We start from the raw sequence: 26,048 nt of genomic DNA, 5'->3' as shown, positions 1-26,048 counted from the left end.
TGTGCACAGTAATGAGCAGGTGAAATGTCTGTCTAGCTTACATATGAGGTGTCTCAAGATTTAGGAACATACAATTTTATTGAATATAATAAAAGTAAAAAGTCACTTGACATGCTGCTGTTTTGTGCTATGACCTATTTAAGTGTTGGAAGTTGTTATTTACGTGACAACGCCTGAACACAACACAAGCTCAGCACGAGTGCCGTGTTGCGCTGCTGTGCGAGCAGCTGTTTGTCTGTGCGTAACAGCAGTCTGTTGATGGTTATTTACACAGTGTCCATAACAATAACTTTGTCAGCTGACAAACTGCACTGGCCTCGGGGTCAGGTTTGGTTAGGAAAATGCGGCCCGAGCCACACTCTAGCGTGCTCACCTGTGTGTGTGGTGGAACTCCGCCGTGCGCGATACAGAGAGCAGAGGAGAATTGTTAATGCGTGACCATGTAGAGACAGAAATGACACAATGGCATAACACCACAAATAGTATATTGTTACCCAGATAGCACACATACATCTGGCCGATGTCGGCCTGAGGACGACACATCGGCCCTGAATTTATAACGTCTGGCAAGCGTCGGCCGCATGGGCTGATATCTTTAAATTTAATACTCTTTTGTCCCAGCTCATCAAACGTCTCTGTTACGTCGGCTTTGGGTCGGCCCTGCGCCATAGAATGTCTGCCCACATACAGAAGTTGCCACTGAAGGCGGAATTTCATCTCCGCGGTGTTTGTTTGGAACTGAGCTCGCAGGACACAGCATCTCATCACAGTTGGTTTCAGGTAAGCTAACTGGAATAAATTGGCAGAAAATAGCTTTGTTTTTTCTTCTGTGACCGTTAAAAGAGGTTCCTGGTGAGTGGCGAAGCACGACTGGGTGTATATAGCTTAGCACAGCTCCCCACCAGCTAATCTTTTGTTAGCTGTTAGCTACTTTAGCGGTTTAGCTCATGTTAGCTAACAGGCTATAACTGTGGTGTTTTCATTTTATTTTCCCTAGTTGACGTTATCTGCTCATCTGGTTATTGTGAACACTCGTTTTGGGTTAAAGTGGAAGTGCCCAGAGCTGCCACCCGTGGTCCCCGGCCCCCCGGCCTGACCTCCGGGGCCCTGGACAGATGCTCAAGTGTGGGTGACAAGCACAGAGAGGAGTGCAGAGGTCAAATAGTGAAATTTAAGGATGCCTTCGGTATGTTGGTAATGTGATTTTATGGGCAATTTATCAGTTGAGGTCTCCTCCTCTGCAAAGCAAACTGAGCCGGTGGCTACAGGTAATAGCGCAGTTTTGAAGCCACTGTTTTTCCGAGATGAAGGACTGATTGTTGAGCTGCTGTTAACAGTTAACAGAGTTAACGCCGGATCCCGTTACTTAACAGATTCCACACTGAATGAAGCAGAGTGACGGCCTTCAATCTGGCTAAAAGACAGCTGAAATGCTAAAAAAAATACAGTGGTGAAGTTGGGATTTGTTTCTTGAAGTTATGGGCTCATCATCTTTTCTGTGTCTTGCAGGCTGCCAGGAGAAGCGGACTGGCTGTCAGATATTGTTTGTGGAAATTTGAAAATAAAGTTTCTCAAATTGACTTTTGTCTCTTCATTGTGCACACTTACACACGAAATAGGGTAACAGACAGCTATTTTTGAATGTTAGCATTGATTTCTCACATTGAATGGTGAAATAGTTGTAGTTTGAAAGGTCCAACCTAAATGAATAAAGGTCGTAATTAACAAAGCATATTAATATTAATGAAGGATCGCCTACTGAGCGCAGCTTTTTATTGAACGTCGCATGGTGGTCATTTTCGATTAAAGGCCGACGTCTCAGCGACGTCTTGGCAATGAGCAAACGCTCTCCCTGCTACGTCTTAACGATCTAAACTTGATACATCGGGCCAATGTCGGCTAGATGTATGTGTGCTATCTGGGTATGTTATAATATGAAGCGTCCGTCTCGCAAAATAATATCAATGGGGGCTGTGGGCAGGACATTGTTACACAGCGTGTGCCTGTGACTTCAGGCAGAGAGACCGCTGCATCAGAGCAGAAGAGCACGTTTTAAAATACATTTATTTTATCAATTAGTTATTAACTTTTACTATTTTTAGCAACTTGCCCGATCGAGCAAGTGAGTTGTTAGTTTACATGCCTGACCGTGAGTTTTACTTGCCCCGGGCAATCGGGAAATCCTTATTGTTGAGCCCTGTTAAGTTTTCAATACACAAGTAAAACTTTGGTTAAAAAAGTGAAAACTGAACCACTTTTGAATAGAGCCACATAGTAGCATACAGTAGTTGCACCAACTTAATGTATTCCGAAATTTCTCCATAATGAATTAGAAGAAAATCCCAAATCTCTTCCTTTTTAAGTAAAATTGAATAGCAAATGTACAATGTAATGTAATGTAAGGATGGTTTATAAGTGTTTCTCAACTTTTGTTTCTTATGACAGTGCTGAATTGTAAAAAAAAAAAAAATGAAGTGCCGGTACTACCCTTTTTCACATGTTGGCATATGTATCACAGAGCGGGGAAGGGTCAGTGAACCAAAAGAACCAAAGGAGTCAAAGAGTCACATCATGCGTCAAGTCACTACTGGCGGGTGAATTACATGAACAATGAACAGGGTTATTTAAAAGAACCAGTCTTCTCATCAGTATCAGTGGAGGTAGCTGCTGGTTTTGCTGATGCTAACATTACATTAACATGCTCTTCACTGGATGTATTAAGGGCCCTGGATACAGTGTTGGAGGCAGGACTCTGTTCATTCCTATGAAAGGTTCTCAGTGGCGCATGAAGCCAAAGAAACTCTAGTTCCCTGGTATGAAATTACCCAGATAAACAGTGTTTCTTCTGCGTCATTGGGCCCATAGTGCAAACGCACTTCAGACTTTGGCCAGCCAAGCCAGCTCCTTCCAGTTTGGCACTACACAAACTTGAATGGGGATAAAAAAGATTTAATTTTATGGCTCTGCTAGACTTTCCAAATGTTATTGGACCAAATGGATCAAATCCTGATAGTAAAACAAGTCATTTTGCCTGGGGTGTTACATTCAAAAAAATTTATCCACAGTGTTGGTCTTGTTACTCAAAAAATGTAATACATAGCTCATTACTGTTCTCAAAGTAATATTACTTCCTGCCAACAGTAATTAATTACACCACTCGTGATATTGCATTTCCATTCCACCCCACAAAATTGGTAATTGCATATCTCCTCAAAATTCAGACTTCTCTGGTGTCTGAATGCAATATCTGGTAAACACAGCTAAGGCTGGATAGCTTGTGGCTGTGACTGGTAATTTCCAAGGCTCTGTCTAAAGACAGCAACTCAGTTGTGGAGCAACATTTCATCCACCACATATCTTCATTAGTTCTTTGTAGCCTGCAGCTGTCCACAATTAAATCCAGTTTTGGTTGTTTAGCCAGTGGAGGGATACAGCCATCCTCCCTAAACCCTTTGGTGGGGTGTATATCCTGGAGCTTCATGTTGTTGTGCTGTCAGTCATAGTAGGTGTTTCAGACCAGAGATTTGAGGACGTGCTTTTCAAAATGGAAAGAATTTTAGTGGCACTTCCTGTAGCAATAGTGTTCTTGCCATCATTCCTACCAGCAAATCAAAGTCATGGGGATATTTCCAGCTGCTAAAGGTATGCGTTTCCATTCTCCAAACTGGCCTGCTATTTTGTGATGTGTGGCAGTGCACCGATTATGAAATTCACTGTTGTGATATGTTTCAAGTCAGTAGTGGCATGAGAACAAAAGTAACTTTGCAATGAGTCATTTGATTTGGGAGTAACTGTAATAGTATTACTGACACTTTATTGGTTAATAGTTACACTACTCATTACTGGAACAGTTTCAAAAAGAAAAGAAATGAGAGAAAATCACTGTAATATGTTACTCATTACTGCCCAACACTGTTTGCAGATGTCTCTTTCCAGATCTAAGTCAATGGAAAGAAGTCTTTTTGGGCCCAATGGCACCTCCTAACAGGCTTGGGAGTTATAATTCCACTGTTCAACCACTACAAATGGTGGTGCACTTCAACCCCCTGTACACTTTCTGGGGGCCTTGGTGTAGCACTAGGGTTAGCTTGATGCTTCTGGACAGAATTTAGTAAAGTACGATTTGACTTCATAAGTTCTGTTGTGACATCTTCTGACTCTGTTGTGTTGCCCTTTCAGAACCAGGCCAACATCATTGTAATGTAACGTTATGGAAACTAGCCTCCCACAGAGAAATGCAGGCAGGTGAAAACATTAACAGGTGAGCATCATGTAGTGCCCTGATAGTAGTCTACTTAGTGCCCTTGGTGCCTGCTGGGTTGTAGTTTATTTAGGGCTATTATCAATCACCCAGAGAATACATGAATACATATATACTAGTCCATACCCATTGAATGCACAGTTGCCCACGTACAGTTTCACATGGTGTGTGTTTGGGATACAGGTCATAGGAAATTGCAGATTAAATAGTCAACTGAACCCATTAAGAAAAGCAATGTATTCAGACAGAGTTTTTGTGAATTTGATAGTATAGCCACAGCGATCTGTCACATTTTAGCCATTTTTCTGTTGTTATAGCGCCACCCAGTTGCCAATTAGAGTTAAATTTCTCATTTCGTCACCTTGAGGCGTCCTGTTGTACATATCTGCCAAGTTTAGTAAAAATCGATATGGGCCTAGGTAAGAATGGGGGTCAATAATAGAGGGGTCCCCTCAAATTATGTGTGGTCATATGCCTACAAAGTTGCGTGGTGATCGGTGAAACCCTTGAGATGTTATACACCTTTATGTGATGAGCCACGCCCTCCACAATATTCATTGCCTTACTGTGCATTCACACCAAAAGCGTCATGAGCGTCATAAGCGGCCGGCAGCCATTCATTTTCAATGTACGCTTGCTACAAAGGGCGTCAGGGGCGTTGGCTGCAGCAAGCGGCGCGATGCCAGCGACCAGAGCGTCAAGTAGAAGTTGAGAGAAGCTGAACTTTATGCAAATGAGCAGCGCCGCTGCTGAAGCAGAAGCCAATAGCAGACCGGGATTCGGGTACGGAGGTCTGGGCTCTCCCGGAGCTGTACAAGCCGGTGAAATTCACCGTGGAGTTGCCGGGTTTGCAGGACTCTGTGGACCCAGACGGCCCGACGGCTCCAGTCCCTGTGTTTCCTCAGCAAATACGCCGATGCAGTACAAAGCAGGCTTCTGAAAGTGCGATTAAAGAGCTCCCACTTATTTACCACCAATTACATTTCTCAGTGGTCCTACGTGCCAACAGGAGAGTAAAATCATAATTATAAAGGACTCTATATTGACTGTGTTTATTAGCGTTATTTTAATTGTGTAATGAAAGTCATGGATAATACAAAGTGAAGACATATATGATATATTTGTTCATCCTTGTAAAGTGAACAGCCGTGTCAGCCTTGATGGACACATCTGCAGCAGCCGGCCCCGCCCCTTTGGCCGCTGCAAGCGCCTGCTGGAGCTGCTGCCAAGCAGCGCGATGCCAGCGACCTGAGCGACCGCTGGCGCTCAGGTCGCTTTTGGTGTGAATGTACCATTATAGAAGCTCAGTTTTGGTAAGTTTTCCAAGTTTTGCCAAGAGGGAACTTTAGATATTGGTCCCTAGTAGGGCTGTAGTCGACCAAAGAAAATCTTGGTTGACTAAAGTCGTACATAATCTTCGATTATCCATGGGGAAAAAAATCTGCACGTTATTTTTACTTCTGCGGTGGTGTGTCTGTGTCACTCTGCAGCTATACCTCCAAAACGCTAGTTGATGGTGGAGGCCTGTGTTAAGTGCTGTAAAGTTTAGTTCAGATCAAACTTTATTTATGTAGTTGATTCAAAACACACATTAAACATGGCTTAATAGAGACAATTTCAAACACAAGTACGCAAACTGGCTTCAATATAAATCTCAGAACTGACAGGCAAACACTTGTCTTTATCTGGACACATTTCCCCAACCAATACAACATGCTAACGTTATTAGCACAAGTCTATGGCATTTTACATTGTGTAAATTAGCCTAGAATCTAGCGATCTTTTCCTCTTCTCATATAAAACCAGGGACAACGGCAACATGTAACAAAGGTAACGGCACTCAGTGTGGCTCCATTACAACTCACAACATTCACCGACAAAACAACTGTCTTAGCATGGTGTATTTGCTTGGAAAACATGTTCAGTCTAACGTTATTAGCGCCAGCCTATGGCATTTTACGTGGTATACATTAGCCTAGCAACAAGCGGAGATTTCCTCTTCATATGAAGACAGGATAAATCCCGAAATATAAATCTCTGAAGGATAAATCACACACACAACTTAAAATGCTATTTTAGTGGAGGCTTTACTGCCTTCACAATTTATTTCTTATCTCTGAAATACAAGTAAATACAAGCTTCGTTTTCACTGAGGGAAATGGTTTCAGTTTACAGAAACCTATTTTTATACAGTCTATGACAGAAACTGACAGGAGGTCTGCGTCACCACAACACTGAGCACGAGGGTGGGCGAGTCCAACTTTCTGTCAACAACTGGGGTGTTTTGAAAGTACCCCCATTTTCACAGGTAACTTAGCCTGTCCCCCTGCCACAGGAAATAATGGATTAATCCTGGAAAGCTGTTTTTCTCCATATGAAAGTGACACAGCGATTATTCGACTAATGAGAATTTGGTCGGATGAGAGCATAGCGACCAAATAATCGACTAGTCGACTAGGAGACTACAGCCCTAGTCCCTAGATTATGTTCACCGAATTTCATGCAGACCGGTCAAACTTCCTAGGAAGAGATCGATTTTAAGTGTTTTTCAAAAAATTCAAAATGGCGGAAAATCTATATAACCAGAAGTTATGGTTTCTTGAGGTAAATTTGTTCCTCATGAGGAGAGGCATTTCTTTTTATTTTTTTAAAGATATTTTTTGCCTTTAATTGACAGGACAGTGAAGCGTGAAGGTGGGAGAGAGAGAGGGAGAGACATGCAGCAAAGGGCCACAGGCTGGACTCGAACCCGGGCCGCTGCGGCAACAGCCTTGTACCTGGGGCGCCTGCTCTACCACTAAGCCACCGACGCCCCAAGGAGAGGCATTTCTGTGTTTCATGTCTCTAAAACATATGGGAAGGTGAGATGAGATATGCCCATTCAAAGTTTGGAATTTCAATCGGTTGCTATAGTGCCCTCCTTTGGCCAACTGATGTAATATTACTTCATTCGCATCCTCCCATGACCCTCTACTACTGTGCCAAATTTTATGTGGATTGACCAAGTCAGTGAGGAGAAAAACGTGGAACAGACACACAGACACAAACAGAGTTTTTGTCATTATATAGTAAGATATATATGTGTGTGTGTGTGTGTGTGTGTGTGTGTGTGTGGGTGTGTGTGTGAGAACAACTGATGACTTCACTTCACTTGTCAGTGAAACAACGTTTAACGTTATTGTCAGCCACAGCAGGCAGCTCTTTGCCACCAAAATCTTCACAATATCGGCACAATAGTGCACCCTAGGGATGGGCATCAATTTTCGATTGATTGATTGTTAAGGCTTTTGATCGATCACAAATAATTTTGATCAATAGTCGCAGTGTTTCCTCTACAATGCCTGGCATAGGTCCGGCGAGCCACCGTGCCAACGAGACCCCCCTGCCTGGCGAGCCACCGTGCCAACAAGAACCCCCCGCCTGGCGAGTTGCCATGCCAACGAAACCCTTTTGCCCGGCGAGCATGGCGGCTCGACAGGCCTACGAGACCCCCACCGGATCTATGCCAGGCAAAAAATCAGAAACAGACGGAGGCTCTCATTGCTCTCCAAAGCCTCAGCGGCTTCCCTTGAGGCCTCTGAAAACATTACGCCATTGAAAGACAGAGGTTTTGCTGAAAACCGAAGCCTGTAACTCTGGCTGGCAACAGTAAACACCCAGGGGTGAACTACGCATGCTCATTTCTCTCTTTTGAAATACTCGCTTATCAATTAATCGAGAATTGATCATTAATTTTTTTGATGATCGAATAATGAATTTTGATCGTTTGCCCATCCCTAGTGCACCCAACAGAAAAATTTGCACGAGAAAAATGGATAACTGGCTTTTGCCTTTTTCAAAGTTAATCTCATGTAGTGAGCTAGCAGAAAAGAGGCAGCATTAATGATAAATCACAGTACAACAGAGCCAAACCGTACAACCCCAAAATGCGATGATACAGAGGTGAGATTGCTTCCACTTGTAGTACTTTCTCCAGAGTACTACACATTTACCACATGCACTGTATTTGAGATCTCAGTATAAAGCTGACAGAAAAATTGAAGCATCTGTACAACTGGAAAGATACAAATGTGGATTTGTTTACTAAGCCATCTTCTAAAGCACACAGCACTCAGTGCCCAAGGGACTAAACTGTAGATGTTATTTTGGAACAGAGAAGATGAAATAAGTGACCCAGGTCTCCCTGTTTTTTTGCCTTTCTGCCAGAATGTTTACACTGACCCCAATACATACAGGCAGCTCCAGTGGAATTGTTAGGGGGATAAATACATTGTGAATACATCACAGAGTTGTAAAAGCTACTGCTATGGGCTTTTCTGAGATATTACTAGAGCTTTTCTAAATCTGTTCAGTACACAGACAACTGGATTTTAGAACTGACACAGCAGAACAGTCACTGATTGACTAAAAAGGAATGGATGGAAATAAGGTAACTGCTTTATGTAATGACAGACAGGAAGTGCATGAATGCCCTCCATTCACTCTGATTTTCTGTTCTGCAGCACAAGAAATCTCTCGATGTTTAGGACTGAATGTTATGGAACCTAAAATAACTACAATATGAATCTACAGGCCAATGCATAGAGATTTCACAAGTAGTGAAGGCAAGTAACTTCTGGCTGATTTACATTTGCAAGGAAATAAACCTTTTCACAGCGCACATTTTGACTCAATGGTGTAACAGGAAAAGCACAGGTGCTACTAATATCATTCATAAGGGCTCATTTCTATTAAAATGTCACAGTGAGCAGTCATGCACAATACCAGGGCTCTGGAACAGTCACTATTACTGCTCGTAATTATATCTGTGCTTTCCTGCTGTAACATGTCAAAATGTCATATCGAAATATGGCTCAATGACCATTTTCACTCATTTAGAGTCATAGAATATAGTGGAATGTACACCCATTTATTTAACAAAAAGCACTTGCATTAAGGTTTTACAAATCAAGTTATTTGACATTAGCCTTTTTCTGCTTTATGATCACACTCTTTCATTAGTTTTACCCTCCCTTTGCATGAGGGTTTTTCTGAGTCAGAGATTATAGGCACCTATTGATGCAGGATTCTTTCTGCTTTTAATTTGTAGGCTGGCCTTCAAACCCACCCACATTCCTGCTCATATTTTTCACATTGAAAGATAGCTTGTGCTTTTTCAATAAATTAAGTGAGTAAAGTCAAGCATATTGTAAATGCTAAAAAAATGTACTGGCTTGCTTTTGAGCCTGAGCCATCGTTCAGTGTACTTTAGTGATATAAAGTATCTGTGTAGGTGTAGCTCATCATTATAGTTTACAGTTTTATACACAATGCGCTTTTTATCTAAGGCAGGCCTCATTTGGCGCTTTTGCGAATGTAAACTACAACACTTCCTTTCAGTCAGAGGGTTTTCTTTAAAAATAATAGTGTGGATGACCCAATGTAAAAGCTTGAATGGTGCTTTAGAAGTCCAATACAATAGTTAAAAATTGTCAGCGTGTGCAGAAAGAGGTGTTCATCAAACATGCTTGAAACTTTGTCTTTGAAAAAATAAAGGTTCATATTTCAAACACAGCGTTCGGGAAAAAAAAAAAGTGTGATATTTTCATCCCAGCCGCGGCAACACATTCTCACTCCCAACTCATCAAATACAAACACTTGATCGGTGGCCCTACAAGTCAAACTAACACCCTAGTTACCCCTCCAGCATCAGTTTTGGACACTGAGGAACAGCATGATAATTTTTGCTCGTTTGCTCGCATTGTCCAGTCATCCATTCATATATTTTCAAACGCATATTCGAAGCCAGGTAACAGGGGGATCAAGTCGAGCAAAGCATTCCAGACATCCCTCTTCCCAGCAACACTTTCCACCTCCTCCTGGGGGACCCCGAGGCGTTCCCAGGCCAGATCAGCGTGTTTTGGGTTTGCCCCGGGGCCTCCTACCAGTGGCACGTGCCTGGAACACCTCCAACAGGAGACACCCAGGAGACATCCTGATTATGTGGCCTGAGCAGTCTGACTAAGCCATTAGGACCAGGTCAAGTAAAGACCAGTTGGTTGAACCCACTACAGGAAGTTACTACTACCAGCCAAGAAATCCACCCAATATTCCCAGTTATACAAACTAGATATAGGCATATGTATTTTGTCACCTTCAGAAAAAAACAGGCTAGCTGTCTCCCCTTATTTTCAGTCTTTGTGCTGACCTCACTGGCTGCTGGCTGTAGCTTTGTATTTACTGTACAAATAGTAGAGCATTTAGCAGCTAAAGATCCAGGTACTCTTCTCAAAAGTCTCTCAGGAGAGACTTAAAGCAGAGCTAAAAGACAGTAAGTATTGGTTTTACATTTGCCAGGTGGCCAGAAGCACAACTCTAATGAATGATAATATTGCTCTGTAACTACTGGATGGGTATATAAGCAACTGTTTGCTTACAAGTTTGCAATAAATGCGACAAGTGACTTTAAGGTGCTCTGCTCATATAAAGTGTTATATAGGGTACCACAGACCTATAAAGTGCAGACTTCATTATACTGTATACCTCCACTCTCTCTCAGATCAAAGTCAGATGATCAACTCCAGCTTGCTCTATCTCGTGTGCCTTATCGTACCTCTAGATTTGTATCATTTGTCACTGAAGCTTGACACAAGTGTTGATGAGAAGGGAGGGGGGGTGAGGGAGATGAGAAGAAAAGAGGAGACAGTGATGAGTACTGCAGTGATGGACCTCTTTTACACCACACATTAACCTGCACCCTGGAAGATTGGATTGTAATAGGATGAAGCGAAAAGCCATGCAGATATAAATGTACCTAATGACACCTACATGATGCACTGTAGATTGAAGGGTAAGTGTCACCAGTCGAATGTTAATAGAGGTAAACCAAATACAAAAGCAATCATTCAATTAATTTTTTGCACTGATTTTTACTCCTATTTTGTGTCTTCTTACATTGTTGGCTACTGCTTTATAATTGCCCATGTTTGAGAATGGTTCTGGTAATCCATGGTTTCTGGTTTTGGAATGATTTAACTGTCCACACATCAGGACCTCAACAAGACAAACCTATGATGCTTTTCCACTCAACCCCTCTGCAGCCACCTTTGAATGGTAGATAGCGGTGATCCAAAGCAGGTACAGGACAGCACCTCACATTCCCTCCGTCACACCGGTCCTTATTTACCCTAAAGCACACCTCCTCTCCTTCTCTCGCCATAGCCTCTGCTCTGTCAGATCAGCACATCAGAAAAATTCACCTGGTTGAATGACACTGTCCAGGATTTAACCAAGTTTTGGCAGATCATAGGATATTACAGTTCCTAATAACCCGTTGGAACCTGATACTGTACGGAGGTTGTCCAGTTTATTTTCCAACACCTGTGCAATGGCTAGCAGGATGCTAATTCAGCTGGTGCCAATCTTCTCCATACTTCCTCGATGTTCATTGGTGTTTACATTTGAAAACCTCAATATGGATAACTAAGCAGCTAGCTAGCTAGAGGTTGGCAGAGTTTACAGGCTCGTGAGTTGATTTCCACATCACCATGAGTGAATCGCAGCCACCATTGTCCAAAGCCAACCACAAAAAGCACCACCAAGATCTGAAAAACAGACAGTGGAACCTAAACTTAGCACAATTAGCAAAACTAACAAAGAGGCATCTGGAAGCATCTGCACCTACGTCACATTGAGCAGCAAGCTCAGATAAAAATTATATAAATGAATGAAAGCAAATGTTGTATGTAATTCTGAAAAAAGATTGTTGAGTTTCGTTACCAGTAAATTTATTACAGATACATTTTGCCTATATTTTAGTAGATTGCCGATAGTATAGATGCAGACAGTAAACAAGAGGAGAGAAAGGCATGCTTTGGAAGGTCCCCAACTGGAGACTGAAGACATTGCAACAAATCAAGTACAGCATTTTAGTGTTAAAATCTATATTCTTTCCCTGTAATGTGCAGCTGCCTGGGATGCTGTCAGTGACACAGGAAGGCTGGAAAAGATGACATCAGTATGAGCAAGTAACTCTTAGGCATTCATTTATTTTCTTGAATGTGATTCTGTATTTGTGTAGGTGTGCATAAATTGAACTTAGGTTTATTCCAATTTTCTGGGATCTATTTAGCTTGTGTTTGACTTATTAATAGTTTAATTGAGGAATCTGAGGGAGTGCAACCACAGAAAACCTCATTCTCTGCCCAGTGACCTTCAAGGTTAGAGAGTCAGCCTGGTCAAACAGAAGGGAGGGGAGGTGCAGAGGCAGAGGATGATGATGGTGATACAGAAATTCAGAGAAGATGAAAGCTACTGCTGTGGACCTCAGGAAATTGGAACAGTTTCACACCACAACCCACACAGCTGCCGACGGACTACGGCCCTGACTGTTGCAAAGCTAGATTTTTTTCCAAAATAACACTGAAAGGACCTTCACTTCTGCAGGGTCAGCATGTGTTCTATTGTACATTTCATACAAGGTTAGTCACAAAAAGTTATCCACTTTGGTCAAAAAGGTTTTCATGAGCTTATGGTCAAGCCTTCCCAAAAAGCATTTCTTCCTCAGAGATTCCTCTGCCTGAACACCATCTCTTGTCATCTTGAGTCAATGAAGCACTTTTACTCAGGCTGTTCTCATGCACTGTTTGTATGTTTTCCTATGACATGTAATCCCATGTAATCATAAGCCAGTAATTCATGTAAAACCCACAAATTTGGGAAGGCTGATTATGTGACCAGTGCGACGATGGGAGTTAAGAGGGATGTAGTCCATCTAAAGAGGCAGGTTGGGATGGTAGATGGGTCACGAAACACAGGACTTTCCCCAGGTAGTTTAAGGTACATCATCACCATGTTTGATTTCCCAAACCTAACCTACATTACTTTATGTTATGTATGTAACTTTACGTTAAGTACATAACATAACAAGGCCCAATATGTTTTTCTCCCTAACCTAACCTATGTAACTTTACCTCAAGTACAGAATGTCATTTGTGGGGTGCCAATTTGTAATATCATACAAAGTATTGTACCAGGATATGTTGTTTAACTCCCAGCCCTGCAGTAGATATAAGTGACGAGAACTATTTGGCCCATTAGGACAGATTTACTACTCTGAAAAAAAAGATAAATGCAGCCACATGGCATGTCAATGGACATCATCTAACTGAATGCTTGGTTTTTAATTCATCCCTTCTCATGGCCCCAAATAGACTATCTGTCACCAAATTCATGATACACTAATATCTTCAGCAAGGGAGAATCTGCTTTCCAATTGTAGCTCCACTTTGTGATTTAGGCTGATAAGACAGCTGCAACATATAAATCTGGCCTGGTGTAGCTTTAATGTCAAGTGTAAATGGGTTCCAGCTCAATCCTATTATATTGTGTAATATGCATGTTAGCAGCAGGTGGAAAGGTGGCTAAAGAGGAGAGGAAGATGGATAGAGAGAGTGATGGATTGATGGAATGGATTGAGGGTAAATGTAGGTGAGACGAGGAAATTGGAGGGAGGGTAGGAGTGCAAGAGCTGGTAGCTAATGGTGAGAAAAGATTTTAACTGGCAGCCGGCAGCAAAGTGCAGTCAAGTGGCGGAAGGAAAAGATGGAGACTGAAGAGGATGAAGAGAGAAATGATAAGGGGAGACATATATATATATTTATTTATGGCAATGCTGCAGATTATTACCTTATCAAAAGAATGAAGAAAAAGTAAGAAAAGAGATAGAAGCTGAGGTGAAAAAGATGGGCTGATGGAGAGAAAGAGGCAGATGGAGAGGATGAAGAGGGTCAGGCAGACATGGAGAGGACTGGATTATCAGGAAGTTAAGAAGAAATGGCCACATGATGTTTGGGAGGATTCGGTGGGCAGAGATGAGAAAAGGATGAGGGAGGATGAAAAGGGGGGCAGATAGGAGGATTAAAAAAGATAACTTGAGTAAAGGAGGATGACAGGAGAGAAAGCGAGGGCCTGCGTGGAGAGGAGGGGAGGTGAGCGATTTGAAGAAGAGGAGAGAAGGATGAGGAGAATAAGTTGGAGGGAGAGAGGGATGGCAAGATGATGAAGTGGGAAGGAGGAGGTAATGAAAGAAAACAGAACGAGGAAATAAAGAGAGGGGTGGATTAGACAGTTTAAAAAAAAAAGTGAGAAAGGGGGAGAAACACTGAGCTGATTTCCAGCTGATGGATTTCATCCATAGCTCCAACACCTACACACTCTTTTACACACTTGTTCTTTCACATCACAGGGGGTTGGGGGGGGGGGGCAGGCAGGACAGAGAGAAATTAAGTGAAGCTGTTTCTACCCGGAGGAGCCCATTTTATCTTCTACGGAACATCAATTCACACACAACAGGCCACAGGGAAGACATGACTGTGTGTGTGTCCATGTCCACGTATGTGTGTGTAGGTAATGCTCTCTGTCACTGGAGAGAAAGAAGACGATAATCCTCCAAGTTTCTCCTCGTCTCAAAAACCCACTAGCGACACCCAACGTAAATTTATGCAAAAAAAATTAAAAAATGTTTTAATTGATACTCGACTTTATAATGTAGTTCACTCACATTTTTACATAGTAAAATGACTAAAGTCAGACTGGATCTTTCATAAGTTTGTGGCACAGCATGATGAGCCTGGATTTCTTTTTTCCCCTCAAAATGTGTAATTAGCATTTTTGGAACAAGAGACTTGAAAGAAGCATTTCAGTAAATGTACCTTCAGTAATAAAAGCACAGCCATATGTCTACTGAGTGTGTCTCTTTGTTCAATGAGAGCTGAAAACAGACGTTGCATGAACACTGGCCAGCTGTTGAAACGGCTAAGAACCTGTGGAAAGCCATGCATACTAAGCTTAAACCTTACATTTATACTAAACACAAACAACAGTTTTGTTTTTGCTCCCATTTTTCACTAAGACTTTTTATGACCTCAACAAATATATTTCTGTCACATTTTGGTTGCAAATGAGTTAAGTTCCAAGATAATCTATCCACCTGACAGGTGTGGAAGATCAAAATGCTGATTCAACAGCATCAGTACTTCACAGGTGTGCCCTGGGATGGTCAAAATAAAAGGACACCCTGAATAGTGCAGTTTGTTCACACACCACAATCTTACTATATAATGACGAAAATTCTGTCTGTGAGTGTGTGTCTGTGTCTCTGTTTCATGTTTTACTCCTCACTGACTTGGTCAATCCATGTGAAATTTGGCACAGTGGTAGAGGGTCATGGGAGGATGCGAATGAAGCAATATTACATCAATTGGCCAAAGGGGGTGCTATAGCAACCGATTGAATTAGCAAACTTTGAATGGTCATATCTCATGCCCCGCATGTCGTAGAGACATGAAACTTTGCACAGAGATGCCTCTCCTCATGAGGAACAAATTTGTCTCAAGAATCCATAACCTCCAGTTATATAGATTTTCCGCCATTTTGAATTTTTTGAAAAACACTTCAAATCGATCTCTTCCTAGGAAGTTTGACCAATCTGCATGAAACTCGGTGAACATAATCTAGGGACCAATATCTAAAGTTCCCTCTTGGCAAAAGTTGGAAAACTTACTAAAACTGAGCTTCTATAAGACAATGAATTTTTACTAAACTTTAAATAATCAATAACTATTTTAGTAGTCAACTAATTGGTTTGAGTCATTTTTCATAGAAAAGTACTATAAAAGTACTCCCAAAATACTCTTACTGCAGCTTCTTACGTTCAAATATTGGCAGCTTTACACACTCTCCCATGACGGTGAACTAAAACCCTTTGGCGTGAGTAAGAAACAAGACATTAGATGACGTAATTTTGGGGCTTGGGCGAGACAGACCGACATTTTTCAACATTTTAACACATTTTTCGATGAAATGATTAGTCGACTAATTGAAGAAATAATCGGCAGATTAGTCGACAATGAAAATAATCGTTAGTGGCAGCCCTAAAGGTGACTGGAGAAATTTAACTCTAATTGGCAACTGGGTGGCGCTATAACAACAGAAAAATGCTTAAAAATGCCTAAAATGCGACCGATCACTGTGGCTCCCCCTGTGGCCCAATGTCGTTTTTTTTCTAATTTTTGGTATGACTAAGTCATGGTATGGTATGCTGTACATAATCACGGAAACTGTCAGTGTGTCATTCTGTCAGTCAGTCATTCTGTCTGTCCCATGTTTTTCTACTCACTGACGTGGTCACTCTATGTGAAACTGCACGTAGGCACTGAGGATTGGCATAGGTAGAATGTGACAAAGCTACCAATGGGTATGGACTAGTAACATAGATATTCCAAGTTTTGAGGTAGTGTGCCATTGCCGTGCTGAGGGCAGAACTGTCCACCAGAGCTGTTGCCCCTGAACTCATCATCTTTCATTTCATTACCATAAGATTTTTCCAGTGTCATGTCCAGTAATTTGGCAGTACATCCAACCAGCCTCACAACTGCACAAGTCAGATACAATGACGAACTTCTGTCAGGTCAAAACCCTTCACCACATCAGCTCAGGACCTGAGCTTAGGCCAGCTACTTGAACTGATGACGCAACGATTGGTTTGCACAACCAAAGAATTTCTGCACTTCCCGTCTCAGGGAAGTTCATCTGTATGCTTATTGTCCTCACCAGGGTCTTGACCTGTTTGACATTTAACCAAATTGTACAATTGTGAGGCGGCTGGATGTACTGGCAAATTCACAGAAACAGCATTGGAGACGTCGTGTGGTACTGAAATGAACATTCACTGAACAAAACAAAAAAACAACAAAAGAGCTGTTGCGTTTTTTTGTGTGATAAAACTGCACATTTTAGGGTGCCCTTGTTATGACCATCCTAAGGCACACCTGTGTAGTAATGATGCTCTTTAATCAGCATCTCTATACACCATGCCTGTCAGGTGGATAGAATATCTTGGGGAAAAGAAATGTTCATTAACAAAGATTTTAACAAATTTTTGTACAAAATTTGAGGGAATATATGGGGCATTCTACCGATTTTGTGCAAAGTGCTGTCCCTTAACAAAAAAAACAACAAACAAAAGCTAAATATATACAAAATCACCATTTATAGGGTACTTTCTATTGGGAAGTAGCTGTCCCCAACCCTGACCTCTAAAATTCAATTCATGTAAATAACACTTAAAACATTTTTCATATTTTTTTCAAAAGTGTGATTTAAAACATCTTTGTGATTAAGTTTAAACAGAAGTTGAAAGATTTAGATGTATTGTGGGATTAATTTTTAAATTAAGAAACTATGCTAAAAAAAATAGTGTCCCTTGTTTTCATGTCACTACCGAAACACAAGAGTTTTAATGCTCTGGTTGAGTCTGGATTTTAGCCACACCCCTGAATTTCTGAGAAGTGGGGTAGTGCTGCACCCCTGTCCCACATGGCTGCATGGTAAGTCGCTGACTCCCATCATTTTTTGATTTGAAAATCAGTGTGTAACTTTTAAAATTGTCACTACTGAACGCATGTTCTCTTCAATTATGTAAAAATTTGGGGGGGTTTATGCAAAATATTATGTTTTTCTGTGTGAACAACTCTTCAAACATGTGCTTGTTAGCCATGTGACTGCTAGCATTCTTTAGTTATCCTGAAAAATAGCTAGGAATGTCACTACCGAAACAGTCACTACGGAAACCTATGGTAAAGTTTCAGTCGTGACATGATCATTTCGGTAGTGACAAAATGGAATGGTCAGTAGTTAAACCCCATAGTTTTGTGGTCCAAAGTCTTGCTCTTCTCTGCTCTACTCTACCCTGGTCTACTCTACCCTGCTTTACTCTATACTCTACTCTTCTCTACTCTACTCTGCTTTACTCTATACTCTTCTCTACTCTACTCTGCTTTACTCTATTCTGCTCTACTATACTCTGCTCTACTATACTCTACTTTGCTCTATTCTACTCTACTCTGCTCTGTTCTACTCTGCTCTACTCTACTATACTCTACTCTGCTCTGTTTTACTCTGTCCTACTCTACTATACTATACTCTGCTCTGTTCTACTCTGCTCTACTGTGCACTATTCTGCTCTACTCTACTATACTCTTCTCTACTCTATTCTGCTCTACTCTACTATACTCTGCTCTACTTTGCTCTATTCTACTATACTCTGCTCTGTTCTACGCTGCTCTACTCTACTATACTCTATTCAGCTCTGTTCTACTCTGCTCTACTCTACTTTACTATACTCTGCTCTGTTCTACTCTGCTCTACTGTGCACTATTCTGCTCTACTCTACTATACTCTTCTCTACTCTATTCTGCTCTACTCTACTATACTCTGCTCTACTCTACTCTATTCTGCTCTGCTCTACTCTGGTCTCCTCTATTATATTCTGCTCTACGTTGCTCTACTCTACTCTGCTTTGCTCTACTCTATACTCTGCTCTACTCTGCTCTGTTCTGCTCTGCTCTACTTTGCTTTACTCTGGTCTGTTCCACTCTGCTCTACTTTGCACTGCTCTGCTCTACTATACTCTGCTCTACTCTATTCTGCTCTACTCTACTCTGGTCTACTCTATAATCTGCTCTACTCTTCTCTACTCTGCTCGACTCTATTCTGCTCTACTCTGCTCTTCTCTACTCTGCTCTACTTTATTCTACTCTGCTCTGCTCTACTCTACTTTGCTCTACTCTGCTCTACTATACTCTTCTCTACTCTGCTCTGCTCTTCTCTACTATACTCTGCTCTGCTCTACTATGCTCTGCTCTACTCTATTCTGCTCTGCTCTGCTCTACTATGCTCTACTCTGCTCTACTATACTCTGCTCTGCTCTTCTCTACTATGCTCTGCTCTGTTCTACTCTATTCTGCTCTGCTCTACTATACTCTGCTCTGCTCTACTATGCTCTGCTCTACTCTACTCTACTCTATAATCTACTAACCCTAACCTTCTGCTCTACTCTGCTCTGCTCTCTCAAAAATTAAATTGTTTTATTGACCACAAAACATTTGTCTTTGGCTTTGTAATATTCCCACCGTAAGGCATACATTTGAGGAAATACGATGCAACCTTAAAAACATTATAATGGTCACTACCGAAACAGTGCAGTCACTACCGAAACACTGGGTGTTTTGTAAAAAATAAAGTACATTGAGTTATCAACTAAAGTATTATGATGCTAATCGGTTACATTTATGTTCTGTTTCATCAGTTATTAACTCTGAAATCAATCTGATCAGCGTTATGCATTTTACAAAGAAAGATTGCATTTACATTTTGAAGAATTCTATAATTTGAACTTCAAAATTTGTTAAAATATTAATTTTTATAGATTTAATTGTGAAAACCTTCAGTCAAAATTTGTAAAAAATTAAATCTTTAGACAAGGCAAGGAACAAGCATAACAGGTTGATATATTTTTTTTGTATAATATAATACTATATGTTTCGGTAGTGACAAATTTTGGGAGAGGAAAAACATTCCAAAACAGTCTGAAAATACAATATAAAAATTTACAGTCATTTTACTAGATATGTGACCTTTACTTATGGTACAATACATGTAGGGACAAAGTTTTGGAAATAAAACATACAAAATTTCAAAATATTTCCAGCCTGACTTTGCACACATTCGGTAGAATGCCCCATATAGGGTATCTATTGAGTGCATTAGAAGGTCTTAACTCTAACTTAAACCTGTGAAAAATGGGAGCAAAACAAAAGTGTTGCATTTAAGGTTTGGTTCAGTGTATAAAAATCTGTAAACTGTAAAAAAATAAATAAATAAATAAGGGCTTTGCACTGCCTTCTTTCAGAAATTGACAAAAGAAGCTTTGTAAAGATGATTAATTGACTGGTATCCGTCTTCATAAAGAACTCTGATCAGCACCCACATGACTGATGACTCTGCCCCAACCACCTTATGTGCTAAGGGCCACAGATCAGTGTGTGGGAGTGTGAAATTCCAATCGTAGGCCAAAGGGGCCAACAGACATGCTAAATGCTTTGCTGTCTTCATTGTGTCACACTGGTGCCAAAGGGCCAAAGACTTTCACCCCCACACACCTATGGTAGAGCATCTCGCTTGTCAAGAGCAACCATTTATTTCAATTACATGACAAGTTTTCCAATTCTCTCTCTCACACACACACACACACACACACACACACACACGCACACACACAATGAGGCTGCCATATAGAACTGATGTACTGCCCGTTTCTTCTCCCTGTAGTGCAAAGTTATATTCGGTATTGTGAAAAAACGAAACATAATTGATAAGGTGCCACATTAAAGTTTGGTTATCAATTAATAACTAAAACTTGGTAATATGCAAAATGTATTTTTCTCTTGTTAAAACCTTTTTCAACAATTGAGATGGGCTATTTCAACATAGCAACCACAATTAATGAAGTACTTAAACATGAAATGGCTAAACAAAACACAAAACATAAATAATATAGTAGTACAGTTTAACACTAGTTGTAGTTCTGTACAAAACGCAGGCTCTTCGAGAGGAAATTACTGCCTGTAAATGCAACTAAACCTGTGAGGCACATTTTGTCTATAAATGAAAATTAAAATGTGCTGCCCAGAGTTGTATGTCTCTCAGATTTTAATTTAAAGATCTCCCCCAGAGGATTAAAACTCTGCTTTGAATAGTAATATCTGTCTTCTGATTTCCGACAAAAACTTCAAATAACTCATTAAAAATTCTTAAAATCACATCTACTCTTCCCCAGTTGACAAATCTAGAATCTAATATGCAAAATATTCCACCTTACATGAGTTCAAATTCCACTCTCAGTGTGTGTGACAAGGAGGCTTCAAGGCTCTACATCACACCTGTGTAACTGGGAGATTTTTTAATCATGAATATGAAAACATCTGTACATCAGAAGGTTCACTGATGCTAATTAACTCCCCATTTATTAAAAACAGAGCTGTTAGGGATGTGTTAGTTGAAGCGTTGCAAGAGAAAGACATTAGTTTGGGTGTCTTTAAATGTCATATAGAGAAGCACTCATGCAGTAGTGTTGTCACGGTACCAAAATTGGGACCCACGGTATGATACCAGTGGAAGTATCATGGTTCTGAGTAGTATCACGATACCACGGCAAAAATGAGGCAGAGGCATTTATAAAAAGATAAATCACTTTTCTATAATACATCAATGATATTTCAATGGAATAAATTACTTATTGACTTGTTCATACTTCAAAAACAGCATCAATAAGTGATTAACATGGGGGGGGGATCAAAATAAAATAAAAAAATAGAATAAAAATCAACCAGCCACCCTCCTCCCCTGACAAGTAAAGAACAGTCCCTAAAGTGCGGTGAGGTTTGTGGGCTGTTACCTGCCACAAAGAGAGATATGTGAACGGCTCGTTTCTCCTCTGACACGCCACATACCTGTGTGCCACCACGGCTCGGTTGTTCAGGTACTTTTGGAAGAGGAAAATATTGGACCTGGAGCTGGGCTTCTCGGTCGCCGGTAAGCCATATTGCTCTGCTGTATTCCTGTCTGTGACCCCTGTTCAACCCACAACCGGCAGGATTCGCCTTTCGTTTCTGCTGCTGGTTGAAATCTCTACTCGCACAGCGTGCTCCTGAATGATTTCTTTTGCTCATACAAAACTATTTTTAGTCACAAATGCGAGTAAAATGCTCGCACCATAGAGCTCTGTGGAAAACAAATTACTGTAGCATATAAACAAGTCAAAGTAAATAAATAATAACTTTCACTGCTTAAAGATACTCAATAGCTCAGCTAATACCTGAAATGTCACTGGAAAACAAACCACTGCAGCAGCATATTGAGTGCCAGGTGGCCAGTGTGCGCCATTATTGACCAGCACTTGCTGTTATTGGACAGTGCATAGACACTCCCCCTCTTGCGAGTGGACTTTGAACTTATCCCACAGTAGAGGTACCTCAGGTACTGTAATACTAAAGTACTTAGGGCTGGGCGATATGGCCTAAAAAAAAAAGAAAAATATCTCCCACCTCTACTTAAAGTCAATTTTCAGAAAAATATTTGCGGCCTGGTAGCACGTGCCTGGGCTCCAAAACTTTCAGCATGTGAATAAACCCACGGCTTTTCCACGGTAAATATGGGCACCATATCTCTTGCAAGATACATCACAACTGCATCTGTGATCGCTTTCCACTGGGCCCCTTTGGCCCCCCATGATATGGCAGTGTTTCCCCTACCATTATATTGCCCCGTAGGGAGCAACACCTCTCCCACTCGGCAGCATGCTGCAGTAAATTGGTAGTACTGCTACCTTGGGTAGCAACAGCCTTCAAATACACATTTATCGCCCAGCCCTAACAGTACTCCAAGATTATGGTATCATATGTACGGTGGTGTTTAAGTACCACGGTCTACCGTTGGTACCAGTATACCGTGCAACACTATCATGCTGTGCTTTAACACCGGCTCTGATCATTGTTGCTACATAACAGTTTTCCCAAATGTAGGAAATCTGGCAGGATCCATTGAAATCTGGCTGCTGAAACTACCAATAGGGCTGGAACTGATGCACAAAGACAGTCTCACCAACTTTGTAATTTGTCAATTACAGTTTTTTCTGATTGCTTGGGCGCTATCTTTGAAAAGCCCAGTTGTCAGAAGCAGAACACAAAACACAAATACAACCCATTTGCATGTTTCATATGTATCATATTAAGGTTTCTGATATTGTGTAATATATGAGATTATTTTGTCATTGGGGGTGGAGGGGATGGTGGATAGCATGCCTGTCAAGCTGCAGACCAGTTCAAACCACAGTTCGGCCAAGAAACAACAAAATTGGTTGTTCTTTTGCAAGTTATTGCTGTGGCTTTCTAGCCACCAAACTTGGGTAATTTTTAGTAAACTGTTGCTGTTTATCCAGCAGCTATCTGGCCACTCAAAGTGGATCTTGTTTTGAGACTTATCTGCGTTCATCCAGCAGCTTTTTAGCTACCAAAAGTGGGTGTGGAAAATGCCAAGAAGAGCAAAAGTTTTTAGTAAGACATTGCTGCCAATATTGTACCAACAGAAACAGGTATTTTAACCCAAAAGGTGATCTTTTCCTAATCATAACCAAGTGTTTCTTTGTGCCTAAAACAAGCCATGCATTAACCACAGCATTGCTGAAATGTGAAGAAATGCACCTTCCGCTACATAATAACACACAAATGTCATGTATCCGTAGTTTGCAGAAACATACAATGCCAAGATTTCTTTCTGGTGATTGGGTTACTTGTAACTGTAGACTCTTTTTGCTGAACACTAACTGAACAAACTTACACCAAACTAGCAAAACATTAACTATACATCTCTTTAAAAGGCAAACAATTCTTGCAAATTGTTCAGAATCTTCTACATTGTATTTTGGCATTTAATAAAGTACACATAAACCAAAATTTGAATAAACGCACAAAGCACCATCTAAACACTAATAGTGGAAGTGAAAAACACACACACAGGTTTCTAAATGTGTAAAGTATAGATGTGTATTCCAATCATAACACACTATCAATACAAACGAGGAGAGTTTTTTCTTTGTTTTTGTTTTTTTCCTCAAAATGTTTTATAGTAACACTCAAACAATCAAAGCACAGAACAAGAACAGGAAAACATTTCTTACCAAAAACAATTAGGTTAAATCTCGCCTTGTGGGTCTGACATGTCATGCAATCCTATCTGAGCTAGGCAGCTGTGTGTGAGCGTGGAAAGGCAATCGACAAAATAGTGTAGCATTGCAGACACCTCTGTTCACAGGTTTTATAAAGTGTGTCAGATTGCTAAACTGAAAAAAGTAGAGAGCATCCATTCAGTTTAGCACATTTGCAGAGCTGGATTAGCACCCCAGGGGCCCCTGGGCACCAGGTCTCAAAGGGCCCTTATACACACGCAACGTCACCACCTCACACACCATGCTATGTCACACCACGCCACCACCATGGTAATTAACACACAAATCATATTAACCAGTTACCAGCAACTAATGTTGATTCCAGCACTGATGATACTAACAACACCTTATTCTCTCTCTCTCTCTCTCTCTCTCTCTCTCTCTCTCTCTCAAACACACACACACACACACACACACACACACACACCCTTACACAAACACAAACAGCAGATCAATAGCTCACCAAAAGACATTCACTCACTCAACTCAGTCACACCCACTCAGATAATGGTTCATAGGCACCATGCAGAAATGCAAAAGCCAACAAATGAACTTGAAAAACCAACTGCAACATGTGTGTGTGTGTGTGTGTGTGTGTGTGTGTGTGTGTGTGTGAGAGAGAGAGAGAGAGGGAGAGGGAAAGTATATGTGTGCAGGGCAGAGATAATGTGTCCTTTCACCTTTCACCATAATTTCCTCTCTGAGGTTATCCGCCATCACCCCCCATAAAGCAGGATTGTTGCTGGGCGGCTCACCTGCTGCTCTCGTGGCTGCTTTTTCTGCGTTATCCACATCCACTGTGTTATCCACATTTAGTTGAGGCTCTGGATCATGGGCTGTGGCAGCCGCCACTCTGCCGGTGCTAGGCACTGGACCACCATCTTCCTCCAGCTCAGAGGACCTGTTGCTGGTGTTGGCTGGGCTAACCGTTAGGGGCACTGGGTCCAGTGCTCCGCTGCTAGAAACAGTTGGCCTATCCTCCGGGGTCCTGCTGCTGCTAACGTTAGGGCTAGAGGCATTAGCTAGCTCTAGCTGACTAGCTAGCACTGGAGGCTGTCCTTCAACGTTAGCCAACTCCATTTTGTCGTCTTCTTTAAGTTTTTTGTAAAACGTTGTAATTCGCGGGACATCTTTAAACACCGCTGCTTGTCTCACTTGTCTTTCTTCCTTTTTTTCCTTTTAAGGCTTCATAAAATCCACCTTACTCTAACCTTACTCTTAGTATGAGCTGTCTACTACTGACCAGACTTTGAAGTTCAACGTGCTGCCGCGGCCTGCGCTGCCCAGCATGCACCCTGCCAGCCAGCATCACGTAATGATGACACACTCAGATTTTTTTTAAAACATGATTTTATTATTTATTATTTCATTTTCCAGTGTCACAAAGTTTTTGGAAACAGATATAAACTGCAATATGAAGGGTCCGACAGGATAATATTATTATTATTATTTTATTTTCTTTAAGGCATCTTCAAGGGCCCTGGGTCGCCAAGGGCCCCTGGGCACATGCCCTATGTGCCCCAGTTATAATCCATGCATGCACATTTGGTTTATGTATTGCTACAAATGTTAATGGTCTTAGCGACAGTGCTTCAAGAATCACTGTTAGTGTGTCAGCATGTGGGAAAAAGTGATATATTCCGTCAATATACTCTTGTAGGTAGAGCAACAGCAACTTTCTTTAGGCTGGAACCGAAGCAGCATTCTGTAGTTGGGCAGCAAATAACTATTTTAGGATTCACCTGTCCTGCTTATCATTTAACAAGCTGGCATATTGGACACTGACACAGCCTGAAATAAAACGCTCACTGGATCAGAGTCCCACTTGAAGAAATGACATCAATCAGCTTACCTTGTTTAGTACTGTGATTTGGCAGTTTGTTAAAATTGATAGTGAAGGGCATCTTTGACAATTTGCAGTGATTTTTTTCCTAAACACTTGCTTTGGTGGCTATACCAAAAAGATGAAGCACTCTGGAAAGAAGAGTGGCAGTTTTATAAAGAGGATCAGCAGCATAAAAAATAAGGAACTCTTAAATAACCATATTAAAGTCTTTATTTTGGTGGTACCTCTTAGCAAATTAAAGGGTAATTTGAGTTGTTTTCAGTGTGTGTGTTGAGCATGTTAAGGTGGCTGAACACTCAGAGGCACTGGCTCAGTGGTTTATTAAGCCATATGGAAGA

At 41.2% G+C, this 26,048-nt stretch overlaps 1 long non-coding RNA gene across 1 annotated transcript in view; it reads right to left on the bottom strand.

The window, feature by feature from the left end:
• Positions 1 to 24,830, bottom strand: part of LOC125900772 (uncharacterized) — a 59,940-nt gene extending 35,110 nt beyond the window's left edge. The window contains exon 1 of the long non-coding RNA XR_007450873.1: positions 24,620 to 24,830. This is a non-coding gene — a long non-coding RNA (uncharacterized LOC125900772). The remainder of the gene's footprint in view (positions 1 to 24,619) is intronic.
• Between the last annotated feature and the right edge of the window lie 1,218 nt (positions 24,831 to 26,048).

This window comes from Epinephelus fuscoguttatus, linkage group LG14, assembly GCF_011397635.1.
Source record: "Epinephelus fuscoguttatus linkage group LG14, E.fuscoguttatus.final_Chr_v1".
Lineage (NCBI taxonomy): Eukaryota > Metazoa > Chordata > Actinopteri > Perciformes > Serranidae > Epinephelus > Epinephelus fuscoguttatus.
This window is presented reverse-complemented; position numbering and strand designations above follow the sequence as displayed.